At 39.5% G+C, this 20899-nt stretch overlaps 1 long non-coding RNA gene across 1 annotated transcript; it reads left to right on the top strand.

The window, feature by feature from the left end:
* The first annotated feature begins 45 nt into the window (after positions 1-45).
* Positions 46-16796, top strand: LOC310881635. The gene is made up of 3 exons (XR_014572480.1): positions 46-157; positions 370-478; positions 15265-16796. It is a non-coding gene; the product is annotated as an uncharacterized lncRNA (long non-coding RNA).
* The last annotated feature ends 4103 nt before the right edge of the window (positions 16797-20899 follow it).

Raw genomic sequence — 20899 nt, 5'->3', positions numbered from 1 at the left:
GCGGCCTGGCGGCGCTGTGCCGCGCTGCGCCCCCCGCCGGCCCGAGGAGCGGGGAGCCGGCGCTCCTGGGGCTCCTGCGTGCCCTGCCTCGCTGCTAGGCGGGCCCGTTGGTGGGAAGTACCCGCCAAACCAGATGCTTTTCAAAGGCTAGGCAAATGTAAGGGTTCAAAATGCCCCTCTACCTTCTGGAGGTGTGGGATTGTGTATCTCAGTGTCATCCTTCTTTCCCTGTTTTCTGAGTTTTGCTTTTTTTTTTTTTTTTAAATTAAGTAGTTTACACCTGACTTTTGCATACTAACAGAACATTAATAACTGTTTGGGGTTTGTCCTTTTCATCTAAGGTAGATAAATATTATCTTTCTTTAACAGATACCTGTACTGAGACACATTGGCTAATGTTTTTTGAACCTACTGAGTGAGGAGAAACAAGGATGAGAGAAAACTAGAAGAAAGCCCATTCAGAGAAGTCGGAGGAAGGGTTAGTACAGTAAGACTTCTTGCATAGTCTTACCCAACTTAGCTGCAACTGAAAATTTCATTCACTTCTGACTTAATGTTTCACATATTTTGCATTTTCCCACTTTATGTAATTAAAATTTAGCTGGTTTGGGTCTTAGACTGTTGGTGGCTCTTGTAGGATGAAAGCCAGGGACAAAAGACCAGTAATGATTTTGATACTGTCTCTCACGGTATCCTTCTGGACAAAATATCCAGCATACAGCTAGACAAGTACACTGTACAGTGGTTGAACAATCAGCTGGCAGATCGGGCTCAAAGGGTTGTAGTAAATGGGGTTACATCAGGCTGGCAACCAGTCCCTAGTGGGGTTCCTCAGGGCTCCATTTTAGGCCCAGTTCTCTTGAAGGTTTTCACAAATGATGTGAATGCAGGACTCAAGTGCATACTAAGTTGGCAGATGACACTAAATTAGGAGGAGCTATTGACTCCATTGAGGAACGAGGGGCCTTGCTGAGAGATCTTAGCAAATTAGAGGGCTGGGCAATCACCAACCTCATGAAGTTTAACAAGACCAAGTGCCAGATTCTTCTCCTAGGACGGTGCAACTCTGGAAATACATACTGAATGGGGGACAAGCGGCTGGAGAGCAGCCCCACGCTAAGGGATCTGGGGGCTCTGGTTGATGGCAGGTTAAGTACAAGCCAACAGTGTGTCCTGGCAGGCAAAAGGGCCAACCATACCCTGGGATGCATCAGGCACAGCGTTGCTACCCAGTCAAGGGAAGGGATTGCCCCGCTCTGCTGTGCGCTGGTGCGGCCTCACCTCGAGAACTGTGTGCGGATTTGGGTGCCACAATATAAGGCCATAAAGCTCTTAGAGAGTGTCCAAAGGTGGGCAACAAATATGGTGAAGGGTCTGAAGGGCAGGACATATGAGGAGAAGCTGAATCCCTTGATTTGTTCAGCCTAGAGAGGAAGAGATTGACGGGAGTCATCATGGCAACCTACAGCTTCCTCAAGAGGGGAGCAGAGGGGCAGGTGGAGATCTCTTCTCTGTGGTGACAGTGACAGGCCCAAAGGGATCAGCGTGGAGCTGCGATAGGGGAGGTTCAGGCTGGGTGGCATTAAGAAAAGGTTCTTCACCAAGAGGGTGGTCAGGCACTGGAACAAGCTGCCCAGGGCAGTGATCATTGCACCAAGCCTGCTGAGTTCAAGAAGCATTTGGACAATGCTTTCAGACTTACAGTTTGTAACTTGAAAACAATAAGTTGAATCAGTTCTAATACTGGTATCTCAGGGCTGTACTTTTAACACAGTATTTTCCTATTCATTTCAGCCTCTATTTTCCCACTGCATTTTTGTTACAATGCTTTGGGGACTTCACTGGTATTATGCTAGAATGTAGTTTGGCTCTGTATCTTTTCTATGGTGTTTAGTTCATTTTCTGTATTTGGTTCAATTTCAATTTCTGTTTTTGGTTTCAATTTGGTTTTTGATTCAATTTCTGCATTTGGTTCAAATACAGAAAATTAAGGACTTGTTTTAGGATCATTGTGCCCAACTGCTTTTTAAGCTTTTACGGAAAGGTGATAATACCTCTTTTGTGTTCATTCTAGTATCAGAATGTCAGCTATGACCCTTTTAAAAGAGCAGTTAAGAATGAGTAATGTTAAAATTATTTTCTATGTAGTTTGCGCTTATATTTTTTATTCTTTCTCTTAATGATTGTGAAGGCACTTTATTCTCAGTATTATGAAAATACCCTTCACAATCGCTTCTTTTATTACAAAAGTGGCTTGAATGAGAGGACACAGTGTTTGAATTGGCCTCAAGGTCACTGGTAATAAAAGGAGCATAATTGATTAGTATGATGCCACCATACTTGATTCATTATTATCATAATGAAAGATTTTTGTTGTGAGCCACTGAATGTTTGTGTTTCTGATTGCACTGAATCCAGCTTGAATTCTAAGGCCACTGCCTATTTTCAGTTTGGTGATGATTACTACAGCAATTTCTAGGTTGTAACTCTATGTTGGTCTGGACCCATTTGTTCTGGAGCAGCCTGCTGAAATGAAGGTTGTTCTGCAGAGGTTTACAGAAATACGCATAGCTCGCGTTATTGTTAAAGTGGGCAGTGATGAGTTATTTATGGTCTTTCAAATAGACAAAGCAAATTAATCTGTTGTTTAAGGTCTGAATTAATATTGCATTTTTTTCTCTTTTGATTATAGCCAAACATATTGCAAGTTCAGTCGTAGCTTTGACAGAAAATATTCTGCCACCCCATATGTCCAAGATATAAATAAAAAGTTCTTTGTTATTCTTCTCATTACGAAGATGTCTAATCAACCCACAAAATGCCTATGACTTATTTCTTGTTCCTCTTCTCCTTGTCCTGCTCCAAAACACAGATGAAAAGAGACTCCTATTTTTTATCTAAAAACGAATTTTCATTGTCCTTATAGTCTCTATTGTGTTCTCTATATTTGGGGATTAGGTGTTAGAGTGAATTGTTCTGTACTCTCAGATTTTGTATTTGATATTTATTTGATAATTATACTGCTTTAATTTAAGGCTGTTCAGGTTTTACAAGAATCCAGTGAGTGATTTTCAGTGAGGTCTGTGAAGTAATTTTATCAAAGTCTGTTTATCTTCACTTCAGCCTTGGTCACGCTGGGTATTGTGTGTTGTTTTCCTGGATGGAAATTGTGACAATAGCTGCAAGTGCTCTGTGACATTTAAGTAAGAAATATGGAACCTTCTGCAAAAATCTATGAGGTGCTTTGGATGCTTGCTGAAATTTATGAAAAATATCCTTTGTGTCAGGATCCGGATGTGTGCCGCTTGGGCAGCTATGCTCTCGCTGTTCGTATGATTGCATTTCTAGAAGAGCAGTAGGTCTGACAAGTATGACATACTGAGCTGTTTAACAAGAAAACGGTTTTCTTTTTGGTACCCAGCCCGATAGATTTGATTGTGAACGGCTGTTACTGCAGCAGTTAGCAGCAGCTGAAATTGTGATTCTGGCCGTTAAACAGAAGGTGGCGCTCTGGGCTCTTCCTTGAGGCAACATAAAAAGGGTGAAAGGGTACTTATTGGTGGCTAAGAGTTCAGTAATTCAATTTCTCAAGACTTGCTTCATAATGAGAAGGCATAATTCTTCCTGTCATTCCATTGTGTAATAGATGCGTCTGTTAAGTGACACCCAAGGCTGGCTTTTAGAGCAGGAGACTAATTAAATACTCTGTGCATGAAACTGATAATATCTCAGAGAGACACAGATTGACTTGGCTGTACTAACTGGGTGCTGCTGAAAGAGCAGGAGTTTGTTCGCTATGTCATGGCACAGCTACCTGCATGAGCTAGTCTCTGGTCCCTCACAGAAACATGGTAACAAAAATACACCCATCATACCAATGGGGCGTGCAGATACTCTTATATTAAGAGGATTAATATTTTCAAGGAGAAAAATCTTGAAAAGTACAACTGTTCTCCAACAAAATCCAGTGTAATTGTCTTTACAAATGCTGAAGTGTCTTGCCGATACAGGGAATTTCATTTGTTGGCAGACATTTCAGCCAGTTAGAAAATCCTGACTTATTCATTATCTGAATTCAGTTTCCTTATTATGATTCTATCAAACAGTGCTTTTTAAAATATTTAAAATCAACAATGATTACAGGTTGTTTTATAATTTTACACTAGAAACTTCATGTAATAAGAAATTCTCTTCCACTATTGGTTGTATTCTCTATGTAACACAGTTATGCAACTCCTACTTTTGCATTCTCTGCCTTCTCAGCATCCCCCGTTACCAGGACACCCCCTCGTTCAGCAGGGGACCCACGTTATCCCTAGTCTTCCTTTTACTATTTACATACTTTAAAAAAAAAACTTATTATCCTTTATCTCTTTTGCAAGCTTCATCTCCAGGTGGGCTTTAGCCTTCCTTGTTGCATCCCTGCAGGCCCTGACAACACTCCTATACTCCCCCCAAGAGGACAGGCCCTTTTTCCACATTTCATGGACCTTCCTCTTCGTTTTGATCTTGTCCATGAGCTCCTTGCTCATCCACGCAGGTCTCCTGCCCCCCTTCCCCGATTTCCTACTCTTAGGGATGCACCGATCCTGAGCTTGGAAAATTTATGATTGAATAGGTAATCTGCTTGTTCTGTAGAAGTATGTAAAGTGGATGAAGAAAAGCATTCTCACTTTAGAGGTCAGGCACCACACAGGTGCAGCATCAGCTCTGCTAACAAAAATGGTGTCAATTCTATGGGCTTCTCTGATCTGTGCTAAATTATCTGTTTTTGTTCTTAGGAGGATTTATATAACTTCAGTATGCTGTAGCTTCATGGTTTTTGTTCTTAGTGTTCTAAAACTGTAGACTTTTGTGAACAAAAATCCTAGAACTAAAAGGGGTATATTTGGAAAACTCAAGAGTATGTATCATACAAGAATGAGAGGCTCCTTAACCTATTACTAATAAAGGAAGTTGCTAAAATGCAGAATGTATATTTTTAAGTAAGCAGGAAGAGAGAACTTGCATCCAAGAATCCTAAAATAAGTTGTTGAAGAGATTTGTGTCCCAACTATGTTAGATTTTTTAAAATAAATTTTGAAATATTAAAAAAAAAAATCTAATACTGTGCTAGTTTGAAGAAGAACAAGCAAGAGAACTTACCTGGCTGACAGCTATCTTAGTCTGGCAGTAGTTTCCAGATAAAGAAAATGCAGTATAAGATCCTGGCATTATAATCCTGTGCTTTAATTATGTTTTTTTTGGAAAGCAGTTCTTATCAAACTGTGCTTCATTCTTTGAGATTACAGATTCATCAATAAAATTGTCATTAGAGAAGTAAAATGCATAGAATTCTGCAAGGTGTGTGAGTTTAGGTTTTTGTTCATATTAAGCAACATTAATTTAACCACCTCTCTTTGGACACCTTCTGTGGTAAAACAAACAAACAACAAAAAAACAGTTGTTCATAGTTCTTTCATAGCTGTTGAAAGGCATTGGTTATTCAAGAAGACAGTTTAAAGTACATATTTACCAGGTTCAGCAGCCAAATGCAATTCACCAGTTTTATCGACAGTGTGAGATCAGCCACTGATGCGTCAGTTGCCAGCCTTACAAGTACTCAGGGTAATCAGAAACGGTAGTCAGAGGACAGGGTAATCAGAAATTTACCTGGCTCACTTGGTAAGCTGAACTTATAAAAGTGAAGTGTTTCAACACAGCCAAATGTAAATCTGTGTATCTGAGCAGAAATGTAAAATAGGAGGGTATTCCGGAAAGCAGTGACACTGAAAAGGATATAGGAGGTGTGTATACAAGTAAGTGAAAATCCATTTTCTTTCCCCGAGGCTGCTCTTGAAACTCGTATATATATGAATTATATCATCTTTAGTATGTTTAACCATAAGTAAAGAGCATTTTACTTCTGTCCAAAATCATAGCAAGTTGTCTCAAAGCCTGGGTCAGATAACTTTAACTTTTAAACCTTGTGTTCCCTTTGCACAGAACTGTAGTAAGTTACATTAGAGGAGATTTTTGGTCATCTGGTCTAACTCCCTGAACAAAGCAGGATCATCTGTAAAGCAAGATCCAACTTAAAATTCAACTGTACATTTTCACTTAAGAAGATGTGGTTTTCTTTTTTTTTTATATTTTTCCCCTAACTTGGTACTGGACGGAGAAATGCAGCATGGAGCCTCTCAAGCAAGAGTGGGTCTGCCCTGGTGTAGGCTAGAGGAAGTCATCATTAGTCTGTGTGAAAAGAGGAAATTTTAGCCCATCTCTATTTCCTCTGCATTGCACTGCTAATACTTGAATTCCTGTAGTAGTTGTTTAAGATAGTACAGTACAGCAGGGAAGTGACAGAGCCATTCTGGAAATGTGAAAGGGAAGACTGAGGATGAGAGGAAGGCTGACTGGGAGGATATACAAAAAGGTTGATAAGAGCAGCACTGACATAGTAGGACTGGGATCTCTTGGATCTCATTAGATATCCCTGTAAGGGAGGGTGCACCATGGAGAAGGGTGACAGAGCTGTAGTGGGAAGGGCATGCCAGTGCTACCAATTCAACTTTCTCTTAATTTTAACAGCTGGTAGGGTTTGGCAACCCTTGTCCTGGTTAGGTATTTCTAGAGCGTTTCTGATTTCAATAACCTCTTTGCACACCATCTGTTTCTTCAGAATGGATGTCAAAACACATGGAGGCATCTGTCTGGTACAGAAATGTTTAAACAACTCAAATGTTTGCAGATGCTATTAGACCCTAGGACCCCAGCACCTGGGGCAGGGATTCTGCAAGGTGTGGAGAAGAGTAGGATGTAGGGAGTGAACATTTGATGTATGTGGAAAACAGCTGCCATCCTCTGTCATCTTTCCTTGGGGTACTGTGGGGTTTTCAGTAAGGTCAATATGAAGTAGTGATTGTGTTGAAACAGGTAACTCTGTTGTGTATATCTGCTATTAGGAAGTTCTCAATGTATTTTAAGAATTTCTGCACCCTTTGAGAAACAGTTGTCAGAACCACATAGGAGAAACTGGGCTACAGGGATCGTTGATTTGGCAGTTTTGTGTCCTTGGTGAAATCTACATGTTTGGCTTTTTTAGTAGGAAATCTTTTCATACTGGTTCTAGCATGGTTATTACAGCAGTGAAAGTGAGAATCCGAAACTGGTCCCAATAGTTCTGGAGGTCATTAACAATTGTTTCAGCTTGTGTAAATTGCTTAAGTCCAAGACAGAGATCTGTGAGTGGAGGAAGTGGGAACACTATGAATAAATGTGAAAAGAGTACAAACCCGCAGGACGTGGACAAATTGTTTAGTATAAACTGGAGATCTGGCAACTGATATGAAATTAAGAATGTTACAAAAACACAGAACAAAGACCTACTGATTAATGAGGTGCATTAATGTGGGCAGGGATCTTGTTGGGACAAAAATAGACACTCCATGCTGTGGGTCAATTGAAATGCACTGAAAAATGGGATGTTAGGGTTTGCAGTCTTCAGATAGAATGGAAGGAGTGATTTTAATATGATTTTTCTGTCATCAATTTGTGATTCTTTTTCCTGTTATTTCTTCTCCATTTATAGACCTGTTGTTAATCTCATAAATCAAATATGATAAAAAAAAAAAGAGTCATTTACTGATTATGGGAAACTGACTGGGGAATATCTCATGTGGTTAACGTGCATTATAGTCCAGTCATAGTAATGACCAGCACAATCTAAAACGTCTGATGTCCAGAGAGTGTGTTAACATGAGTAATGGAGCACACAATACGATGATCTTTTTTTCCCCCAGTTGTTTGATGCAGTGCTGTCTATCCTTCTCCCTTAGGGGACAAGCAGTGATAGAATACACAGCAAGGGAGGCTTAGAACTGTCCTGATTGAAAGCAAACATGCCTTCGTTGCAAACATGATAGAAGAAAATCGTTCACTGCAGCAGCACGTTTTTCTTCACCAGAATTTTAAAAACAGGTACAGTGTCCTTTCCAGGACACAGATAGTCCTGGGAAGCACATAGTCCTTGTCCATGAAATGATAGCATGGGTAACAAGGCAACAAGCATTCATACTTCATTCATACATCAGTGTTTTGCGTTACAGGGATTACCATTCAAATCAAGAAATGAACTTGGGGTTGTGGCAGTGAAGGGATTTAATGTTTCTCTCACAAAATCCACTCTGCCTCCTTGAGAAACTTTTATTGGTGTTAGGCTAAGCAGATGGATTTCATATCGCAAAAAATTAGGTATAGGTGAATGTTTTCTTCTGCTTGCCTGCTCTGCAAGGGAAAGATGAGTAGTTGAGTGGCAGTACGTAAACTGTCATTGTGCTAAAATCTTGAAATGATACCTTAAGAATGTCTGAACACCTTTCGTTTCCTTTACCATTTTGCTTAGACTGTTGTTTTGTGATCCTTCTTCACCTACTCAAGGCTGCTTTCTCCTAATGGGTCTGTCATGCCGACGGTAGCAATTATGCAACCACAGAATAATCTGGATCGTAAAACTGATCTAGCTTTAAACAAATTTTGTGTGAAAGAGGGTGCTTCAGTTTTCAACGGAATCAATTGCCTTGTCCAGCTTGTGGAGAGACCGTAGGGCTGCTCACATGGATGGCAAAAAATTTACAAGAGTGTATGAGAAGGATGGGACTGCCCTTTGCAGCGGAAGCAACTCGGGCTTAGTTTGCAATCAACTGATTTGGAATCCATGTGCTTCATCTGCTAGTGAGAAGGCATTACTGATGGTGAAGAGTTTTGTAGTGCAGATATCTCTGTGCTAGGAGTTTATGGACTAGGGAGGTACCAGATGACAGTCAAGCTGAGACAGCTCCCTGCTGGAGCTGACATAGTGGTTTAGTATGGAAAACTGTATTTTTCCTCCTGCGATTATTATTTGTACAGGTCTGTGTAAGAACTGCAGAAATATGTGTTCTTGTATCCTCATCATATGAGGGTTTTAAATTATTTTTATTTTAAAGTGCTGTTGGAACATTGGATTGCTATAGACATTTTGAGCGTCTGTTTTGACCAAACAGTACTAAGGCCTGGTTTTATTAAGGTTGCTCATTTTATGACTAATGTACTTTATGTTTAAGGTGGTCTCACTAGTAAGAATTTCTCAGTATTACTAGAACCCTACAGACCTGTGCATGTAGCTACAGCAGTCCTTGTGGTTTGTCCTTTTGATCCCTTATCACAGGCTGGTAACTTCTTTAGAGCTGAAATACTTTCTGGTTTCATGAAGTACTGAATTTTCCTGTGTGGAATGCAATATAGTGCAATTAAAAAAAAAAAAAAAAAGAGATGTCTTAAAGTAAGGTAACAGAGTACTGACAGTTGGTGGTGCTGATGCATAAAGGGTGTTGCTAGAACAATTGCAGAAGAGGTAGTGGGAGGTATGAGTTGAGTTTACAGTAAATTGTCGTTTTTGGAAATAGGGAGATAGAAGAGCATATTCTAACCCCGAAGATACTGATACTGTGGGAGAGCTGGAACTTATATTCTTCATTTTCAGCATGTGCACAATTGAGATTGGGGAACATTTCAAAGCCAAATAAGGTGTTCAGGTGTGGTTCTTTAACTTTCAGCAGTAGTAATAACTTCATCGGCATCTGGCCAGTAGCTTAAATCATCTTGCATCTGATTCACAGCAGGTAGTTGTTCCTCCTTCTATATGCTCTCCATTGTCTGTTTTCCTGCTTTGAAACTGAATACCGGGAAACCTGCCTGTGATTCAAGTAATATAGCATTATGACATCAGAATAGACTTTGTGTGTTGTCAGTAATGTCTTCATTTTCTCTCTCTTGCTCAGATCTGAATTGCTTTCTTGGGAGGTTAATTGTGATGAAGTGACATAAAATGCCTCTGAGGACCCTGGAGTCATGCAGCAGAAGTGTTTACTGTGTCTGAATCACTTCTTTATATTTGAAAAATCCATTTATTCATGCCATGTATTTTCTGTGTCAAAGATATTTTATTTAATTGCAGTTTCAGCTGAGCTTGGGTTGTTTTTTGTTTGTTTGTTTCTTGGTTGTTTTGTTTTGTTTAATATCCAGAATAAATAAAAGTTGAGCAGAAAATGGAGAACAGTTGGGAAGTTTTTGAGGTGGAACTTCTGGGCTATGTGCAGAAAAAAATATTAAAAACAAGAGTGTGGTAGGAAGGAACTTGAGTAAAACATGGTACATTAGAAGAATCTTGGGATGACTAGAAAAAAACATTATATGTGAAACATTTCTGGTTCAGAAAGACAATAACAGTTAAGCTTGATAAGTAAAGCAGAATGAGTTGTGCAAGAAATGGCACTGTGGTTTTTTTGTTTGTTTGTTTGATGAGTCTTTCTAATCTGAAGCAGGAAAGCTGTATGATTCCTCATGTGGCTTACATGTGGCTGGACTGGAACACAAGACATGAGTTTGGGTACTGATTCTGTGCATGATCAATTTGCATTTGGATAAGTTACTTAACTTGTCTTGTAGTTACAGATCTGCAAAATTCACAGAATCATAGAGTGGTTGAGGTTGGAAGGGACATCTGGAAGTCATCTGGTCCAGCCCCCTGCTTAGGCAGAGACACCAAGAGCCATTTGCCCAGGTCCATGTCCAGACAACTTATAAGTATCTCCAGCCAGCTCTCTGGGCAGTCTGTGCCAGTGCTCCCTCACCTGCACAGTGGAAAACTGCTTCCTGATGTTCAGACCAAACCTCCTGTATTCCAGTTTGTGCCCATGGCCTCTGGTCCTGTCTCTGGGTATCACTGGAAAGAGCCTAGCTTGGTCCTCATTGCAACTTCCCTTCAGGTATTTATGTTCAGGTATTTATGTACATTCATAAGATTCCCGCTGTGCCTTTACTTCTCTAGGCTGAACAGTCTCAGCTTGCTCAGCCTTTCCTCATATTTGGGATGCATCCTTTGCTGGACTCCATCCGGTACATCCACGTCTCTCTTGTACTGGGTAGCCCAGAACTGGACACAGTGCTCAAGCTGTGGCCCCACCAATGCTGAGTAGAAAGGATCACCTCCTTCCATCTACAGTGACACTCCTAATGCAGCCCAGGACACTGTTATCCTTCTTTGTGGCAAGGGCACATTGCTGGCTCATGTTCAGCTTGGTGTCCACCAGGGACCCCAAGTCTACTTTCCAGCTGAGTGGCCACCATCATGTATACTGGTACATGCATTAAGAAAGTAATGCTCTTTCTGCTTCATACACCTGTTACTAGAATAAAAATTCAGAATGTTTTTTTGGAAGTTAGGTTCTAATGTGGTGATGATAAAATTAATTTTAATTAACTTTCTTGTACAGTTGTAATTACTCCTCAGATTTCATCAGTTCTTTTGGAACTTAGTGATATGTAAGCCTTACTTGAATTACGAATGTCTGGGGACATTGTGAATATCCAAGTAAACAACAACTCTAAATTACAGGGCTTTTTTCACTTGAGTTAATTATATTGAAATTCCTAGCTTTTTAACTGAGCTGTACTGTTTCAGATGGAAGATAAAGTAGTGCACATGTACACTTGTGCTATGTTGATGAATTGCTGCAGGAGAGGTTTCTGCTGTCACTGGATCTGATAAAGATGCAAAATTTATTTCCTTGATATAACAGTGTATCATACTAGACATCCTGAGGGAAATGAAGTTAAATATTACTAAATTATGTTATGCACATAATTGCCTTTTTTTCTTTAATTGAGGGTGATGCTGTTCTGAAACAGAATTTAGTATTTCTAAATTGTCTGGTGCTAGCCATATTATGATGGATTAGAAAGTCCAAGAAGCCAAATAGTGACTTCTGTGACATAGTTTATTTCCAGTTAATCTTCTACAGGTCACCAAAAATTGGGGCATTAAGAACCTTCAGTTTAACTGGTGGTTTAACTCCAACATTGATATGCTGAGTGTTAGCCTAGGCATTTGAAGTACTTAGTTTAATAATTTCAAGTAATACATGCTTGCAAATTGATTCTGAGAGTTCTGTTATTCTCTTCTAGAAGCCCAGGTTGTTGAAATATTTTGTACATACATGCAGAATAAATCTTTTTTCTTCCCTTTTAAGAGCAAAAAATACAAAATCCCAATACATCCCTGGAGGCATTCAAGGCCAGGCTGGATGTGGCTCTGGGCATCCTGCTCTAGTGGTTGGCAACCCTGCCCAGAGCAGGAGGGTTGAAACTAGATGATCTTTGAGGTCCTTTTCAACCCAGGCCATTCCATGATTCTATGAAAAACCCTACAAACACCACTAGATTAGTATAATGGAGGTGCAATATAAGGAAATTTCCAATTTGTAGGGATTATTTTAATGAAAGTAGATAAACTTTGTTTTTCTTATCATCATAAAGAGTAAGGATGACTCCCAGTCATCATGGAATGTATATTAAAATGCAACATTACAAAAAATTCTGGCAACCGTCCTGGTTCAAGAGAGGAAAATATCAGAGAATACAAGTTTAATGCCAGTGGTATGTGATTTACTGCTTATCCTCATTCTGTCTTATTAAGTGCAGACATGATCTGAAAGGACTTCTGTGGCACTTGATGCCTTCTCTTCCTGGGTTGCATAGTGGCGTTTGGTCAGATTAATGATTAAGCTAATGGTGATTTAAACAATTACTGCATCTTCTCTGAAAGATACCCTTTCATCTGCTGAAAGACGACAATTGAGCATATATTCTCTTCTCATCTGTTCTAAATAAAAGTAAAACACGTTAGTTTAAATCACCATGGTGTTGCAGTGGCCTAGAAATGTGTAGCCAGTTGAAGGATACTCGTGTTTTAAATTTAATTAACTAGTAACTTACAATTTTTCTAGTAGTTCCAGTTTAAGGAATATTGGTGTCCTGTCCTCCTTCAACCTCTTGGCCACTCTAGGCAAGTAAACTAAAAGAGGTCTGTTGTTACCTAGCTCATCTAAACAATTGAGTTTCACAGGCATATCAAGTTAGTAACTAGCAAAGAGGGACCCAAAGAGGAATGACTGTAAGAGTCTGGAGTTTTCTTTGAGTGACAGGTACAATAAGCAGCAATGATTGGACTGAATCCAGTCAGTTTATAAATGGAGAAGTCATCACTGGGAGCATGTCATGAGAATGTAAACACAAGATTTATTCAAGGAACATTTAATTAAACTGGAAGGTAATGGAAGATGCAGTGTGCAGCTTTTCTGTTACAGAAAGTACTCATGGCCTGTATGAGTTATTACTGGGGAAAAATAACCTTGTGTTTCTCCAGGATACACTATGAAAGTGTTCTATAACATTTTTGAAATCTACACAGATTGCAGTGCTACAACCTTTCTTTTATTATGAAAAGGTCGGGCTCAAAGGGTTATGGTAAACGGGGTTACATCAGGCTGGCAACCAGTCCCTAGTGGGGTCCTCAGGGCTCCATTTTAGGCCCAGGAAACAGGACTACAGGAAAATGACTCAAAAGTCCATGGAACATGAGTCGGAATAATGGCAACTGATTCCCTGTAATAGAGCATGTTAATATTCCAGATCATGCACACTGCTTAATTCTGTTCTCTTTATTCCTATTAGTGCCATAGTCTTTTATGTGCTTGCAGATTCATATACACTATGCTCAAGAAATGTTTTAATAAAGGTTGAGCAAAATGCCATTGTATTGCTAGCTCTACTCTCTTTCCTTTCACTTATTCCACCACCTTAGCATGTAAATTACTTTCCCTTCCATTTGAGTTTGCCAATTACATACTGACATTACAGGTCACTGAGACCCACTTCAAGGAAATTAAATTTCTTTAACCATCTACACAGTTACTTGCCTTGTAGACCCCCGGGCTACAGGGCGAAATTAGCAGGTTTTTGTTGTTGTTGTTGTTGTTTGGTAAGGTTTGTTTTTTGATTAACTGAGGTCAATTTTGCTAAGTGCTAGCAGCTCTCAGAAGCTTGTTGTGTCAGTAATCCCCAGGGGTCCATTATGTTTTCAGGACTATAAAAAAGGAATCACTCAGTCTTTTTGTAGAAATGTGAGATTAACAACTAATTCTTCCAGCCTCAAGCTTTTTGGATTTCACTTCCACCATTCCAAATCAGAGAACATGTGTGAATTCTAATAGAAACAGTTAAAGAGATTCGTCATCTTGTCTCTCAGTTTTCAATCCAGCCTTGTACAAAATCCGTAATGAACAAATTGTCCAGGTCCTTAAATATACTACACAATTTAGTCCTATTGTACATCCAACAGCTGAAGAGCTGCACTGGAGCAGCAGTGGCATCACATCAGAAGCACATTTTTAGTGCACTGAATACTTCATTCTTAATATGCATATTTCCAAAAGGAACTGCAAATCATAGTGCAGATGCAAGCTTTGTATGTATTTTAAACACAGAAAGGCCCTGAGGCAGAGAGAGATTATGACTTGCCATGAAGGGACTCACTAAAAAGTTGTTAGTAAAATCTCAGCTATATTCATACTACATAGGAGATACATTCCTTCTATAGGACTGAAATGCTATCACTAGAAGCTCAAGATTGGCCTCTGTTCTCAAGCATCACCAAGTTATATCTTCCATGTGGTAAATCATGCACAATCAAATGGTAAGGAAAGAGAAAAGATGATGAGTTGAACACTTTACTAGATTTTATATATATATATATAATTTTTTTGATTGATTGATCTCAGCTTAGCAGATCTCAGCAGAAATCCTACAATCATTCTTGACAGCACAGTATTACTCAGGTATCCACCTGAGCCTGTATTTTAATTCAGATTTTTAAGCATGAACTTTTCAATTCGGAGTCTGTTGCTTATGTTAAAGCATAGCATTTCCAAGACTTAGCCTAATGACATGTTTTAATGTCTTGCACAATTCAGTTGTGATTAAGTCCTCAATCAGCAATGACACAGACAAGAGTAAAAATGGTCTGCACACTTGGTAATATAATAATTCAGTTCTGCTTTTGAGATGAGTAAATCTTAGATATTCTCATATGTTGTAAGCAAATACAAACACGAGTTCTCAAACAAAGCTCAATCACATCACATTCTGACATCACAGCTCTTAGCTAACTAAGAAACATATTCTGTCAAAGGTTACAAAACCTTCTGCAACAGGTTTAGCTGATCTTCAGTATTCCTCAAGAGCAATCCCCACTTAAGTAGAAATATCATCAACTAAAGAGCCTTTAATGTGTCAAGACATTCTTGCATGTCAGGTCACTTTTCTAGTGAAAGAGGCAAAGGTTCTTTAAGGAACAGAAAATCCCATTGCCAATAAAACACCTTTCTTGTATTCTTCTGTTCTCAGCTTTGGAATAAACCCAGATGCTTGAGGGAGGAGAGAGGAATGAAAAGATCCCTCCATGAATTACACAGTAAACATTCTGGGAGAAAAGGCCAACTGAAGTGTGGATTTGAATCAATGGCTCTGTGATGACTCATTTTAGGCCGTCAGTGTTATTTCTACCCAGGTGTTGTCATCCCTAGCAGAGGCTGGGCTTTCCATCTTGCTAGAGACTGCATAAACTCTCCACAAGACTGTCTTTTCCTCTCAAGAGTTCAGTGCCCTTGTACTGGGTGCTTCTGCAAGCTGGCTTCAGGATTCAGTACACTGGTCTGTCCAGTATCAGTGTGGAACACAAAGATGGAAACCCAGACTCAAACGCTCTCCTCTGGCCCGTGCCTTTTGCAATTTAATACCAATGTCCAATTTGCATTTTGTCTTCACCCTAAAATATGACAGTTAATATGACAAAAGCAAAGCAGACTTAACAAGGTCTAACATTCGAGAGGCCCCAGAGCTGGACCACCTTCTAACCCCTATTATTGCTCACTGAAGAGAAGTCTTTATCATCATGGCCATAGTGACACCTGGATCTTTTTAAGTGGTCATAAGCAATAGAAAGCACCATAATCACGAGTGTTTCAATCATTCGTTCTTGTATGTATTCTCTAACATCTGCCAACACCAAATTCCATTTGTAATCATGTTGCCTACTCCTTCAGCTTCATTAGATCCTTTTGATGACCGTGGATCTCAGGCACCTTGTCTGATTATGGCTACTGCTCATTTCCTTGACAATTACATTTCTTCTAAAATTGCTGATTAACACACCTGCCACCTTTTGAGATCCACTTATGTTAACCTTTAGCCACATGGAAAAAATGTTATTTACTATTCCTCTATTTTCTGAGTTGTGTTGTTTCCTCATTCCTCTGCGGCTCACAGCCAGTGGCTGGAAGGAAACCAGATTAAGGAAAAGCAGTGCCACTACTTAGTGGAGTACATCATCATTGCTACTATGGCATGTACACAGACTCTTTCTTTTAACAGAAGGTGACAGCACTAATTACAAGCAAAAGACTTTGAAAAATCAAAAGTGATGGATCAAGAATTAAACCAGAACTGGTTGCATTGCTTTAAGTAGAATTAATTACTCTCTATGTTCCCCAAAACATAAGTAGGATTCAATAGGATAAAAAAAAAAAAAAGAAAAAGAAAAAGGAAAGAAAGAAGAAAAATGGCAAAGAAGGAAAAGGCAAAGAAGGAAAATGGCAAAGAAGGAAGAGAGAAAGAGAGAAAGACATTCTAGTGCTGTTAATAAAACTTAATAACTTCAATTACAAATGAAAGCTGTAAATTTTCTTTACTGAAAGCTGTAAATTAGCAGAAACCAGAGTGAGAACATCATTTTAGTGGAAATAAACCATAACTAGAATTATTTTATAACACACAGAATAAAGTATGAAATAAAATTTACCATTACAGGACTAGAATGACATGGAAAACTATTTGCTCCCTAAGCAAAGGAACTAATGAAGCCTGTTTTCACAGATTTATTGTCTTCGAATATATATAACCATAAAAAGCCTGCATTCCTAACAATATCCCCATCAAGCAAGAAACAGAAAATACTGTAAGCCAGTCCAGGATTATGTACATACTGACCATTAAGTTACATACACAAATGCTGACTGAAGAAGCCAATAGTCTCACCAGCTGAGTTCTGTCCATTTTCTCTCTGAGTGATACTTTTTGTCCTTTTCATAGTTGCTAGCTTCAGAAGTGCACCAAAATAGAAATCTTCAAACAGTTATTATCTGTCAAGTTTGGCTGAATAGCAATCGAATGAACACTGGAAATGCTATCATATATAGGTCTATTTCTCAGGAGATTGTCTAGCCCCACAAACAATATAGAAAAACAAGTGGCTGTCATAGTATTCACAGAAAAAACATGACATATTATAGACAGAGCAAGAGAAGCCAACTTCCGAATCTTCCTGCAGTATCTATCACCGAGTATGAAGCCAGGACTGATTAAAATCCTGGGTTGGAATGTGATTCACTGATTAAAGCCCTACAATGGAAGAAGGCTCAGTAGAGATAGGCAAGCAAGGCTGATGTGACCATGAAGTTCAGGGAATAGTGCAGGGATTGGCTGACCACAGCCATTGGAAGAAGCTGACCCAACACAATGAGGATGGTTTAGCTAAAACAGCTATCAACAGTTAAATGGATCAACTGGTGGTGCAAATGTTTCCCCCTTAGGTCATTAAAGAGTATGAATGTTTCCCTGAGCTAGGCAGATCAGCATGGAGGGAGCGAATACATAAATCAGCCCAACACAGAGTGTAAGAAAAAAACAGCTGAAAATAAAAAAAAATTGAAGGGAGCAACAGGCTTGAGCTGTCTTCAACCAACCTGGCCTTCCTGGCCACTGGGGATGTCCAGCACTGTGAAGGTATGTAGAGACCCATAAAGCGAATCACATCTGTACTGTGATCTAAGCATATATTGCTATAGTGTGCTTGTATAATTATTTCAGTACACTGCTGTAGCACTTTCCTAAATCAAAATCATGTGTAGCTTCAAATATTTTCCAACAAATTTGTACAATTTTAGCTAAATGTCATTTACATCAGATGTTTGTTTCATGCTCTGAGGCATACCAAATACTCATACTCATCTTCAGGTCTTCATACCCTGCATCATTATTTGAATTTACACCTTTCTTGGCAGCCTCAAATCGTTCTAAGGGGCGAATAATCTGTTGAGAAGGATTAGAACAGCATCCAGTCAGTGAAACAGCTCTGGCTAGACTCACCAGCAACTTAAGCCCTGGGCACATAGGTAGGAATGCAGACAGCAGAAAGACAAACTTGCTTCACAAGATATTTAAAAGTAAAGTCATCCTTTAGATAAGCGGTTTTGCACAGAATGAGCAAATCTGGACAAAATTGAACACAAAAGGACACATTTCATAACACAAACAAGTGGACAGCCTCAAGCAGGGGGCTCTTGTTCAGCCTAATGCAGATGTCAGTTAATTAGAGTAGAAGGCTATATCATTAGTAGCCAAATCGATATAAAAGGAATTAAGAGCTCGGACAGCAAGCTCCTCTGCTTTCCAGCACAGCACCCCGGGGCTGTATTTAGCTAAAATTCAATACACATTAGCGAACAATCAATGTAGTCTTCTATAGGGATGTCTTCTTGAAATACTTTAATTGGACTCTAGTGTTATCAGTGCTAAACAAGATGTCAGATAAAGGTAGAAGCCTTCCCAAATGGGACTGGCAGCCCACAGTCTGGAGAAGCTACATTTACTTCTATTAAAATCTTACTGCAATTCCACTATGTATTAATAGTACTATTTTCACAGATATCTTAAGCAAGAGTGACTGAAAAGCATCCTTACATACAGATGCTTCACCCTGTGAAACTCTGCAATCTCCATTCTGCCAACAGCAGGTCCACCCCTTTTTGAAATTTCAGTCCTAGGCTTTATTAATCAAGAGCCTGTCAGTTACACTAGACTGACAGATTTTACCCCGAATTTATAATCTCTGCAAAGAACACACATCAATATTGAAATCAGCAAGTGTAAAAAAAATCAATTGATGACTCTCATAACTGGTATGAAATTTCACACGGCAATATATACATACGTAGCAGCACATGCTTTTCATGGCAAAAACTTAAAACACTTTCCATTGTGCATATTTCCTGAGAAAAACTGCAATACTGTCTTATCACCAAACCAGGAAATTATTTTTACTGTATTGAATTTTACCTTTGTTTTACGGGTAGCACATAGCTGTTACATTACAAATTTCCTCCTCGGTGGATTGGATGCCATGAGTTGAAGCCAAATGTTTCCTCTGAAAAGTTTTACTTAACTAAGAAACGAGTAGATCTATAAGATGACAATATTAAAAGAAGAAACATGTCAGCATTACCCAGATATGTGCGATCTAGGGCTTTGACATTTAGAATCATAGAATATCCCGAGTTCATATAATCATAGAATGGCTCTCAGAAGCCCTCTGATCAACTTCATGGCCCTCTTCTGGACCCGCTCTAACAAGTCCACATCCTTGTGCTGGGGGCCCCAGACCTGGACACAGTAGTACTTCAAGTGGGACCTCATGAGGGCAGAGTAGAGGGGAACAATCACCTCCCTCAACCTGCTGGCTACTCTAACATAGTTGGCCTTCTGGGCTGCAAGCGCGCAATGCTGGCTCATGCCAAGCCTTTTGTTCACCAGAACCCCCAAGTCTCTCTCTGCAGGGCTGCTCTTAAGGAGTTCTTCTCCCAGTCTGTATTCCTGTCTGGGATTGCCCTGACCCAGGTGCAGCACCTTGCACTTGGACTTGTTGAACCTCATGCAGTTCACATGGGCCCACTCCTCAAGCTTGTCCAGGTTCCTTTGAACAGCATCTCTTCCTTTTTTGGTATCAACTGCACCACCCACCGTGGTGTTCTCTGCAAACTTGCTGAGGGTGCACTCAATCCCACTGTCAGTGTCATTGATACTGAAGTGTGAAGACTTGCATGTTCTTCAAGGGATGATAAATACAAAAGTGTCTATGTGTATATGTTGTATAATGAAAGTAGAGTTTAAAAAAAAATAGATAAATAGTTTCATCTACTCTGTTTACTGCTTTTCTAGGATTTTGCTCTTTATTTTGTTTAGAGGTTGCTGAAATATAATTTATTTGAAGACTAATTTGCTAATTAATTATAATTTAATCGGATAATCAATAGAACATTTCTCAATCTTCTAACTAAACAAAGAGATAACTGTAATCTTCTCCTGTATTCTCAAGCTCGGTAGCAATTCCCGTTGCAAATTGCTTCTAGGGGCTCCAGTCTGCATCTCTTAGCTCTTCAAACATCTAGTGGTGTGAGCTCAGCGATTCTGGCCACATAGTAAAACAAAGGCAAAGATGATTCTCTGTGTCAGGATAAGCTATTTGAATGGTGCTTAATAAAATTTGTCATCTGATGGGGAGAGGGGAAGAACTGCTGAAGCTTGTGCCTTACAGGAAAACAGGTGGGACCAATAAGAGGAAGAGATGAGCCAAAAATCACACAGTTATTTTCTACTAGCTTAATGGCTGCCATGTTCTGCCCAAAGGTAAAGACCTAGCTATCAGCGCCATTTATCAGGTACACCATTTTAGTATAAACTTGTTTAAAAAAGGGTAGAGCCCCTTTTTCATCTTAATTAGACAGTAACTCATTGATTCCAAGTGGGCCTTCATTTTCTAATTATTTAGTACATAATATAATGTCATCAAACATCTTTGAGTTGCTCTAAAAGCTTTAGCTCCAGAGCTCTAATATTAGGCTTTTGGCATTCATCCCTGTGCATGAAAAGCAGTCAGTTTGTTTACCAGGAATTTAGATTCACATTACTGGGGGAATTAGCAGTGAGCTATTAGTCTGATTCAAGCACTTAACAATTGCTGATCATCTCCTCCTAGCCTGCAGATAATGGAGGTGATCAGCTGTAAATGGAAAGTATGTGGGGCTATTTTCATGAAGGCACTTGGAGAAATTGCTGTTTTCTTTGACCTCTGCTAACCCTAGGGTTTGCAAGAAACCCAAACACCAAATCACTTCCTGGAGGAGAGCTAATCACCTATAAGAAAAGC

Source organism: Anser anser (genome assembly GCF_964211835.1).
Source record: "Anser anser genome assembly, chromosome: 14".
Taxonomy (NCBI): Eukaryota; Metazoa; Chordata; class Aves; order Anseriformes; family Anatidae; genus Anser; species Anser anser.
The sequence above is the reverse complement of the archived record's forward strand: the minus strand, read 5'-3'. Positions and strand labels throughout refer to the sequence as shown.